The following is an 11,498-nucleotide window of genomic DNA, read 5'->3' as shown; positions in this document are numbered from 1 at the left end:
TGCTGGCCACCACCAGCACTGCCAGTGGTGTCTGCGGGTGGCCCCCAATCGCTGCTCGCCACCACCAGTGCTGCCAGTGGCGTCTGCGGGCAGTTCCCAATCGCCGCTGGCCATCACTAAAGTGGGTTAGTCTCCAATCGCCGCTAGCCATCACCAACACTGCCAGTGGCGTCTACGGGTGGCCCCCAATCGCTGCTCGCCACCACCAGTGCTGCCAGTGGCGTCTGCGGGCAGTTCCCAATCGCCGCTGGCCACCGCTAAAGTGGGTTAGTCTCCAATCGCCGCTAGCCATCACCAACACTGCCAGTGGCATCTGCGGGTGGCCCCCAGTCGCTGCTCGCCACCACCAGTGCTGCCAGTGGCGTCTGCAGCAGTCCCCAATTGCCACTGGCCACCACCAACGCTGCCGGTGGTGTCTGTGGGTGGTTGCTACTTGCCAACCCCCTCTCGCCACCAACAGTGCCGGCAGTATTTGCGGGTGGTTCCCAATTGCTGCTGGCCACCACCGAAGTTACCAGTGGCATCTGTGGGTGGTCACCATTTGCCACCCTCCCTCCTTGCTGCCAACACCACCAGCAGCGTCTGTGGGCAGTCCCTGATCGCCACTGGCCACCGCCAACGCTGCTGGCAGTGTCTGCAAGTGGTCACCAACCAGTCACCCCGCCACCGACTGTGTCACAGCTGCCTGCAGGAGCTCACTGTTGCCACCACGCTCCCACCGCCGACACTGCTGCCGCCGCCTGTGGGGCAGCCTCTGGGGGTACACGGGGTTCATGATATCACATTTATGCAAAGAACCTTGTCCACCGATGAACAGAAACCCTAGGGATGGACATAGGCGACTGGCACGTGGGACACAGGGTTGAGGGAAGGGGAGCACATGCCCCCCCCCCCCCCCGACAGAGCCGTCTCTGCTGCCAACGCCGGCAGCAGCTTCTACAGGTGCTTGCCAGCCCCATCCCCACCATCGATGCTGGCTTCTGCAGGTGCCCCCCCAAACTCAAGAGGCACCCATGGGCATGGGCAAACCGGGTGGCTGCCTGGGGGACCTGAAAATGATAATTTTTTTTTACCGTTGTCCGATTGCTATTATCATTATCTCTGGCAAAGCGGGGCCCAATACTAAAAGTTCGCCCAGGGCTGCCAGAAGTCTGGGTATGCTGCTCAAGTGCTGTGTGTATGTGCTCATTTAGACACACCTACTGGCAGCTAGATATTTAGAAACTAGATACCTCCACGGCAGGTGCGCATAAAGGATTTCGTTTGTTGCGGTGTGTACAGTGGAGGTGTCTAGGTTCTAAAGGAATAATTGGATAGTCTTTGTGCACACCAAAGAGATCCATTTGCAAAGGGACATTTATCTTGCCTTTCTAAATTTTGCTAAATTTGCTTCTGTTTGGATACAGAAGCCAGAGCAAGACCGATCTCAGGGCTGACAGAGAACAGAGCAGGGAGCCGCAGGCTCCAGTTGCAGCAAAGGAGGTTGAGGTTGGAGGTGAGGGGAAAACCTCCTCTCTGGCAGGGTGGGGAAGTGCTGCAACAGGCTGCCCAGAGAGGCTGGGGACTCTCCCTCCTTAGCGGGTGTTAAGACCTGGGTAGATAAAGTTTTGGCTGGGGTGAGATAGTTGGGCCCTTGCAAGTGGCCCTTGTCCATCCCTAGGGTTTCTGTTCATCGGTGGACAAGGGGCTGCTTGCCCCCCACCACCACCCCCAGCAAAAGGCAGTTCTCATGTTCTCTTTCTTTCACTTCCCCACCGTTCCCACTCCATCAGTTTTCCCTGCCCAGCACACTTTCTTGGAGGAAAGGGGTATCAGTAGCCATTGAGCAGGAGAGTGAGCAGCACGGCCTCTGAATCAGAGCTTCCTCATCCTGACGTGCCAGAGGCTGCCAAGTAGAAAGCAGCTGTGGAGAAGTCAACCCAGGTCAGACCCAGTTCAGTCTCCCCGTGAGCCTCCACTCTCTGCCTCTGTGAGACTAAGAACTGGGGGCTGGGGAGGGTCATTACAAATATTCCCGAGTCTAGGTCCAAATCTGCACAGATCTCACTTGCCTTTGACTTTATGTCTATTGGTTTTCGTAGGCAGCAGCACCGCCTGCATGTTGGGCAGGACCCCGTCCTGGGCAATGGTGACTCCTCTCCTCTCAGCAGCTTATTTAGCTCCCCATCCTTGTGTTTGGCCAGCTGGAGGGGACAGGGGAATCATGTGTGTTTTCTTTTCACAGGCAGCATTCCCAGCCAGCTCCAGGATTTCAGACGTTAGGTATTCAATCACTGCAGCCAAACAGACTGGTGCCCCAGCTCCCACTCACTCTGCCTTTGAGAAGCAGACAGTGCATGCAGCCTGCAGGAAACTGCAGCTGAGCCTGGGAAGACCTTGACTTAGCCTTAGCACGGACCTTGTCTCCTTGTTTGCCACAGTTGGACACGATTTTGCATTTACGTGATGCCATCCCTCTGCAGAAAGGAGACTGGGCAAGCTGGACCTATGATCTGAACCAGTAAATGGCAGTTCTTATGTCAGCAGGCTCAAGCCCCCATAGGAATACACCAGCTCTTTGTTTGCACTTGCTTTGTGACCACAGGAAAATAATACAGCAGGTTTTTTTTTTTCTGTGGGAAAGAACTCAGGGAAAGCAGAGAAGGGCAGAGCAGTTTTCACGTGGTGGCATCTCATGGGAATCCTGTCGGCACACCAAATGGTGCCAGTGCGCTGCGATGCCCTGCAACACCCTTGGGAGAACCTCAAGGTATGCCAAGGGGCCACGGTGCCCTAATGGAGAATCCCTACTTTCATGTCACATGCAAAATGAATGAGGTTCATCTAAAAGCCACTGAAAATAATTGGCCAAGCTGGGATCCCAGAATGCTCAGGCCTGGGGAAAAATCTCTGATGCCCTACTCTCTCCCTCACTCCCTCCACCTAATATTCACAGTTGTCTCAAAGCTGCATATTGTGGCCACATGGGACTTAAAGGCAGCCGCAGGAATGGGACTCCATCACCTGCTCCAAAACACAGGCCCCTGGAAGAGAATCCCTGAAAGGTATTAGCGGTGTAGGTCCCAGGACACATGACTGCAATTCTGACTCTATAGGGACTGAGCTGGTCAGTGCAATGCTTGCCCGTATCTGAGGTGTCAGACATAACTCACAGTTAGAGAGTGTTGGACCAGTTGCTACATAAAAGTCCTGCTGTTAAAATGTCAGTAATGCAAAGAGGATTTGGTGGTTACAAAGGGACCTGCAAGTCAGGACTTGGGGGGCTTCTACCACTGACATGCTGCAGTTTGCAGGGCTACACTTATGATTTGCATGCTTCACAATGCCACAATCACACAATGTGTGTGTGTGATTAGAAGAGTAGGGCAAGATAAGTGAATGGGCAGGGGGACCAGTCCATGAAGTAGTTTTTTTATTACATTTATATCCCTGCCCTATCCAAGAAGCTTAGAGCTCTATGCTCCTCTTGTACCTTATTCCTTAAATGTGTGCAAACCCTTTGGGTCCCTTTCCCAGACAGCTAAACTGTACTGGGTGGTGAGATGTAAAAGATTAATGGGATGCAGAGATTTAGGCACCTAATACACTTTGATTTGCATCATTATGACTGAGCATGCTAGGGTATGTGAATGGCTGTCCCAAGACTGGGCAGGGTAGATTTGCACCTATATGGACTAACCAAATCAAGATGTGTAGCAAAAGCTTTTCTAAGCAGAGAGTTTACTTCTACCTCTCTCTGTCCCAAGCAAGGCTGCTACTAAGAAATAAGCCTCTCCCACTTACTGCATATTCAGAAAAATGCCAAATGTTCATTGTTGGGCACGCTCTCAAAAGCATGTGCAAGTCTGAGATCTGTAGAGACCCTAGGCACAGACCAACTAGGGACTACACCATGTCTTTGTCAATTGGTGTATGTGTGGAATAAGAGCAAATGAGTGAGCTTTGTTTCCTGGCAGGAGTTTCAGAATGGCATGGAGGCAATATAAACCTACCTTACTTCATCTCTGGTCCAAGAACAATGGAAAGGATAACACTGACCTATCTCACAGTGTGGCAATGAAGCTTATTATGATGACTTATTGGCCTTGGATTAAGAAAAATGCAAATATTAATATTCCTCAGCTAAAATTTGAACCACCCAAAGGGTACAGTGACACACCTCTGGAAAACAAAAGAAGGACAAAAGCAACATTGGCTTCCTGCAAGATCAAATGGGGCAGCTGACATCTGATGCCCAAGAAAAGGCCAGTCTCCTAAACAATGACTTTGTATCAGTTTTCCATCTGCCCAAGGGGGTCGTGCTATCAAACAGGATGCAAAGCTACCAGGGGGCTCAGGAGATGGGCCTACAATTGACATAGATCAAGAGAGAGAACACCTCAAGAGGCCTGACATCTATAAGTCCGCAGGCCTAGACAGATTACACCTGAGAGTCTTAAAAGAGCTGGAGGACATCATAGTATGCCTATGGCCAAGATATTTGAAAGCCCGTAGCACTTGGGTGATGTACTGGAAGACTGGAATAGAGCCAACGTGGTCCCAATCTTCAAGAAAGGGAAGAAAGAAGATCCAGGGAATTACAGACCTATCAGTCTGATGTCCATCCCTGGAAAGATCTTGGAGAAAATTATCATGGGATCCATCTGCAACAAGTTAATGGAAGGCAACCTACTGAATGCCAGCCAACATGGGTTTACTGGAAGGTCTTGCCTGACCAACCACATCTCCCTCTATGACCAGGTGATGCATTGCCTGGACAAGGGAGACACGGTTGATGTCATTTATCTGGACTTCAAGAAGGCCTTTGACTTGGTCTCTCATGATGTCCCCATGACCAAACTGGGGAACTGTGGTCTTGACCATTTCATGGTCTGATGGCTGGGGAACTGGCTCCAGGGTTGGACCCAAAGGGTCCTAGTTGACAGGAACAAATCAACGTGGTGCAAGGTTACTGGTGGAGTCCCCCAGGGCTCACTGCTTGAGCTGATACTCTTCAATATCTTCATGAATGACCTGGATTCGGGCATGAGATGCAGACTGGCAAAGTTCATGGATGACACTAAACTATGGGGGAAGGCAGTCACACTGGAGGACAGGCTGGGGATACAGGCTGACCTGGACACACTTGCAAAGTGGGCAGACCAAAACCTGATGGCATTCAACCTAGAGAAATGCAGGGTATTCCACCTTGGGAGAAAAAAACAGCATCATATTTATAGGCTCAGTGGTGCTATGTTCACTAGCACCATAACCAAAAGGGACTTGGGGGTCTTGATTGACCACAAGATGAACATGAGCCACCAATGCAATGCAGTGGCCGGCAGAGCAAACCAACTCTGGCATGCATCCACCAATGCATCTCGAGCAAAACCAGCAATGTCATCCTCCCACTTTACTCGGCCTTAGTGAGGCCAGAGCTGGAGTACTGAATCTAGTTTTGGGCCCCCACTTGAGGAGAGATGTGGATAAGTTCGAGAGAGTCCATAGGAGAGCCACCCGTATGATCAAAGGCCAAGAAAGCAAGCCTTATGAGAAGAGGCTGAGGGACATGGGACTCTTCAGCCTGGCAAAGAGAAGGCTCAGGGGGGACTTGGTGGCTGCTTATAAGCCTATAAGGGGGGTGCATCAGGATCTGGGAGACCAGTTGTTCACCAGGGCTCCCCAAGGGATAACTAGGTCTAATGGCCACAAACATCTAGAAGGCCAATTCAGACTTGATATAAGGAAAAACTTCTTTACAGTCCGAGTGTCCAAGCTCTGGAACAGACTCCCCCCAGAGGTGGTGTAAGTGCCTATTCTGGACTCATTTAAAAGGCATTTGGATGCTTATCATGCTGGGATCATTTGATCCCTGCAAACTTCCTGCCTCTGGCAGGGGGCTGGACTTGATGATCTCACAAGGTGCCTTCCAGACCCTAATATCTATGAAATCTATGAAATCATTGAAACACATTTAATGCTTTAAACAAACAGAACTCCTCTCAGTTTCCGATGTATAGCTTGTGTGGATTGTGCCGTGTTGAAGTATGTTGGTATATGATTATATGGCAGATGTTCCTAAGCCCCTCATGAAAACTAGATGAGTTACTTGTGAGGCCATCCAAGTAAGCAACAGAAACTAAGTTGTATAATCACGCTGAAGTCACAGCACTACTTATGACAGTGAAGAACACAGGATTAGACCTCAGAAAAAAGAATAAATGAACCTTCTTTGCCCTCTTCTGATGCTAAAGCCATCAAGCCAAGGGATGCTTTAGGGTCTGCTCCAATGAACAGACTGTGAGGACCCAATGTACTTCACCCGAGCTTTCTACTTGCTGTCATGTCTCTAACCCCCAACATGCAGGAACCTAAACCAGCTTCTTGCTATCCAGATAATCTGTTGCTATCCATCACGGCAACCTCCATCCTCTTTGTATTGCTCCAGCTGTGATATAGCTTTCTTATAGTTGTAATGAATAAATGCATTATGTATGCACTGCATGTTTAAACCCAGGTTCCTCTAACACAGATCTTGATGCATTTTTAATGCTCTTTATTTTCTCAGTACTTCTAGTAGTATCCCTCTCCACACACACACATTGAGTGTACAGACACAACTAGGAAAAAAGTAATGATTTAAATATATTTAAAAAGAGATTAATAAAACCTTTCTGCCAGATAATTTAGGTCTCAAATTACTACTTTGTATCTGTGGATTATGACCTAGGCACAACGCAGAGCTGAGCTTCATTGATGCTTGCAAATTAATAAATACAATTAATAAAGTATTACAATTACACAATACTGGTATGGGAGGTGTCCTGATCAGAAGCTTGAATATTCTGGTTAATAGGAGCATGGATACAGTATTTAAGAGAATTCAAGCATTTTTAAGGAATACACAAAAGTCACTGGTGTAACACCGTTCATGCTATATTGGTCAGGTTTATATGCCATGCTTCTTTTTACCGTAATATCTAAGTTGGTGAGAGCTTTGAGGCATTGCGTTCCATATGATTTAAATGCTCTTATTTGAGATTGACAGTCTAGCACCATGTCCTTCATTTAAGAATCCTAAATCTAATATTACTGAACTGAGTTTGTTGAACTGAATGGGATGACACTGCACTTATTTAATTAGACTAGAACAAACACGCCTGTCTAAATTGAGCATTTTAATTTAACTGAGGTTTGGAGCAGATGCAGACATATAAATAACTTCATAGCAGCAGAAAATAGGAATAGTAAATGTGAATACAGAAGAACCACAGCCATACAAACATATGTGCTCCTCTCCAAAATTACATACCTTGTCATAAAAGAATCACAAATTTATTTTGTAAGGAGAGGCATCAATTGCAAACATTCAGGTATTTCTCTTACTCATATCTTCATATTATCTATTCCTAACATCCAACTTGCATGTCAGATAGCTGTGGGCAGAGCTTACATAAAAGCAAAGGAAGAAATGTGTGATTTGCAAAACACAGGGGATTTTTGTAGGGATCTTTCTTCCCTTAAGTTTTACAATACATTGTGATGTGCCATTCAGATATCTGCTTGCAGTTATTTACCTTAAATCAAGCTGCTATGGGAATATTAACTTGTTAGTGCTATCGGCTAATATACTCAAGCAAAATCAGGTCGGTGAAGCAGCAGCTAGGGAGTTCAGCTAGTCACATCAGACAGCTCTAAATCAGCAACGTTCATCCCACTTCTCTCCAGCACATGCAGCTTCTTTTGGGCTGAGTATGATGAACTGGCAATGATGTGACACAGAGCTATGATTACAGATGGAGACACTGACTCAAAACAGATGGCTTCGATCTAAATCTGTACTGGTCGCCCGCTCAAGTATGTGGAACTTCTCATACTATAGCCCTAATTTTAATATCTGACAAAGATAATTACTTAAAAATAAATTATACTCACAAATACATTATATTCTGGTGACAAAAAGGTGGATAAATCCTAGTTTTGGAAGTTTTTTACTTAGGGCAGCCTTAGGGGTTTGCTCTAATTTATACTGTGCTGCAACACACCCTATGGGGCCTAAAAATGGCCAGAGCTTGATGCAAACTGCTGCTTACTGTGACTTTTCAATCTCTGATGTGCTCTTACATTTTTCCACTTAACTGCTACCAGGAAATCTATATTTGACAGAACTGGAATATGAGTCGTAGATGAGGCCCTTCTTGATGTGTGTAGTAGCATTACAGCTTAAATTCTTTAGTAGCCAACAGCTAAAGCATAACATGATCTCTCTCTCTCAGCCACTCGTAGCTGAACAGGTCTGATATTCCATCTACCTCGAAATATGAGAAAATATATTGCACTTACTCATTTTATTCTTACCAAGGTAAATTACATTTTGGGAACATGATCCCAAACCTGTGACGCCACCTTTCTGTGTCTGGTGCTGGAAACCTATTTAGTACGTGGTGTTAGCTTTCTGCAAAACATCTGAAAAAGTAACATAGAAGGCCAGCATGATTCAGGGATCTCTTCCTTATCCAAATAAATAAAATGGGGGATTCGAATAAAGGGTGCAAAAGGCCAGGAAAAGAAATACAGCTACAAAAATGATCAATTAATGGCCATAAGTGAAACTATCAATCCCGAAAAATTAAAGCAATGACCTAAAAAACAAGCTCAGATCAATGTTCATTAGATTAATGGAGATCCTAAGGGCACCAATACAAAAGAAGTAACATTATTTTGTTTCTCCCTGGGTTTTTTTTGAAAATGTAGAGTATAAACAACTTTGTTTTTTCTTGAGTATGTGCAGTGGCACCTTCTAGTCTGATCTCAGGAAAATCACTGGATCAGTATTTGAGTTATTGAATTATACAAAGATTCTTCAAGTCAGAAGGCTGAAGATGATTCTGTAAATGTGTGTAACTATTTCAGAGATCTGATATTTTTAGCTAGGTTACACCAGTTGCAAATGATATGGTGGAAATTTTTCATGGCTAAATTGTATGTTTGAGGTCTGGATACCACCCTTCAGCACCATAGCCCTAATGCCTACTTGTGACACGAACATCTTACTTCAGTCAAGAATGAGGAAAATCTCCATATAGTACAGCATAAAAACTTTGAGGAGTTTGCACCGAATATTTTACTTCTGTTAAGCTAAGATAAACTAAGCTAAACCTTGTTTCTTGTTACCTGCTACTATTATTATCTTTTCCTTTTCATATTAATGCACATGCTAAGTATGTTTCTATATGTGTGCATATGTGTATCATCAGTAGGATTATGCCAGATCACTTACTATTACTTACAATACGATCTGATAAAACTCTTAAACCATTATTATCTTTGTAGAGCCCATTGTGGCTAACTACAATACTTAATATTTTTCAGCTTTACAGCGTATTGCAAACTTTAGCTAATGAATAACCTTCTAGGATAGATAGTGGAACATCTTCCTTTTATCCCAGAGGAAAATCAAGGTATACAGAGGTTTAAGACATCCTTTTCAAAAGCATTAATTTTAGTTAATGGTGTCTTGTTGCCTCTCTTGTTGAGTGCCACTATGTGAACAAAAACTATACATAAAAATTGAATTATTGGTCCATCCCTTTCCCTTTGTAAAGATTGCTTCTCCTAATGGGGTGACTTTTGCTCTCATGCTCTGGATTTCCAGCAAGCCTCAAGTTTATAGTATTTTTCAGAAAAAGGTTCATCATTCTGTGGACTATAGGAATGGGCTTATTTCTTTTTAAAGCCTCTAGTAGTTGATCTTCCACAATGTTCTGGGTTTTTCCCCCCTTCAGTAAAAATATGATACACTTCATGTTCATAATACACCATAATGAAAAAACACAGATGATACTTCTGAAGCAAAAACCTTAACAACGTCCCTCTAGATATGGTAGTGTAAGAGTGATGTTGTGGCTGTGATGGTCCAGGAAGGATGCAAGAGGCAAGGATGTCTTAGGGTGATCTCTTTTGTTGGACCAGCTCTGTAACTAGGATAAAGTTAGACCAGCTTTCAAAGGCAAGATGTTTTTCCTCAAGTCTCTAGAGAGGCTTTACAAATGCAACACCTCTGAATTGACTTTCAACTCCCTGCTGTTCATCAAGCGTGTGAAAGAACCCGTTGTGCGGTCAGCTGTTGCTTTCCCGCGTTGGGCACTTTCTTTGAGGGGCCTCTTTGGATGGTGCATTTCTGAGCTGGGCCTGTCTGTGCCACCATGGTCATAAAATCATAGACAATGAAGGCTGGAAAGGACCTCAGGAGGTCATCTCGTGCAAGCCCCTGCTCAAAGCAGGACTGTCCCCAGCTATCTCAACTCAGCCAAGGCTTTGTCTAGCTGGGTCTTAAAAACCTCTTGCTCAGGTTGACTTCAAGGGGGATTGTGCGGGTGAGGGAAGCATCATTGCGTGGATATCTCTGGCAGAGGCGGTCCATCCTTTCCTCGTGAAGGGCTGTGCTTGCAGATCTTCCCTCTCCTGACACCCGTCAGGTGTTGGAAGCCGTCTCGTCCTTCCCGCCACCCTTGCAATGAGTGTTCCCCCGTCACGTTCTGCGCTATCTGTATTGCGATTCCTCTCCCTTCTCTGCCACTGGCTCTGCTGCAGCATTGCCAGGTCTTAAATATGAAATTGTTGTATTGGGAGCTTAAAATGATCATATTTGCTGAAAAACTATCGTATACTGAAAAAAATCTGCAAATAAGCATGCAAATACGTCTTCTTACTTACTGTATATTGCTCACTGTAACTGGCCAGTGAGCGAGAGCTGGGTCATCATCAAAGCTGAAGCATTTCTTTATTTCAAGGCCAGCCGTCCTAAGACAGCGCTGACGGCAAACCCAAAAGTCAGTTCAGACTCCCTGAGAGTGACTTGGCTTTTACATATGCTGCGTCAATTGGTTGCCTCCAAAATGATCATACATTTTGAGCACTTTTACTATTATTGATTGTACAAGGGTTGAAATTATTGTACAAATGTGAACTGGTATTAATTGGTTAAAAACAATATTGTATAAATATGAACATGAATGATGCGTGCCTCCAGACATTGGGGGGGCACAGCGACCACTCGTAACGGTGGGGGCACGGCGGTGGTGAGCAGTGAACACTCGCAGGTGGCTGCGGTGATGTCGGTAGCGAGGGTGGGCTGAGCGGGGACTGCCCGCAGGCAGCTGTGGCAGTATTGGCAGCGAGGGTGGGGAGGGTGGCAAGTGGCAGGCGGCGAGCAGGGACTGCCCACAGCTGCTGGCGGCTGTGTCAATAGGGGGGGCAACTGCCGGCAGAAGCCAGCGCTGGCTTTAGTGGCGGCCAATCTTGGATGGGGGGGCACGTGCCCCCCCTGTGCCTCCCCTATGCATCGCCTCTGAATAGGAAATTATTGCATAAATATGAAATCGTGTGAATTGGTTCAAAATTATATTGTGTAAATGTGACACTTGAAACTTTTGTACAAATACAAAATTGTATAAGTTGATTAAAATTATGTTGTGTAAATATGAAATGATTGTGTAAGTATAAAATCATATAAATTG

Source organism: Alligator mississippiensis, chromosome 12 (genome assembly GCF_030867095.1).
Source record: "Alligator mississippiensis isolate rAllMis1 chromosome 12, rAllMis1, whole genome shotgun sequence".
NCBI classification, from domain to species: domain Eukaryota; kingdom Metazoa; phylum Chordata; order Crocodylia; family Alligatoridae; genus Alligator; species Alligator mississippiensis.
The sequence above is the reverse complement of the archived record's forward strand: the minus strand, read 5'-3'. Positions refer to the sequence as shown.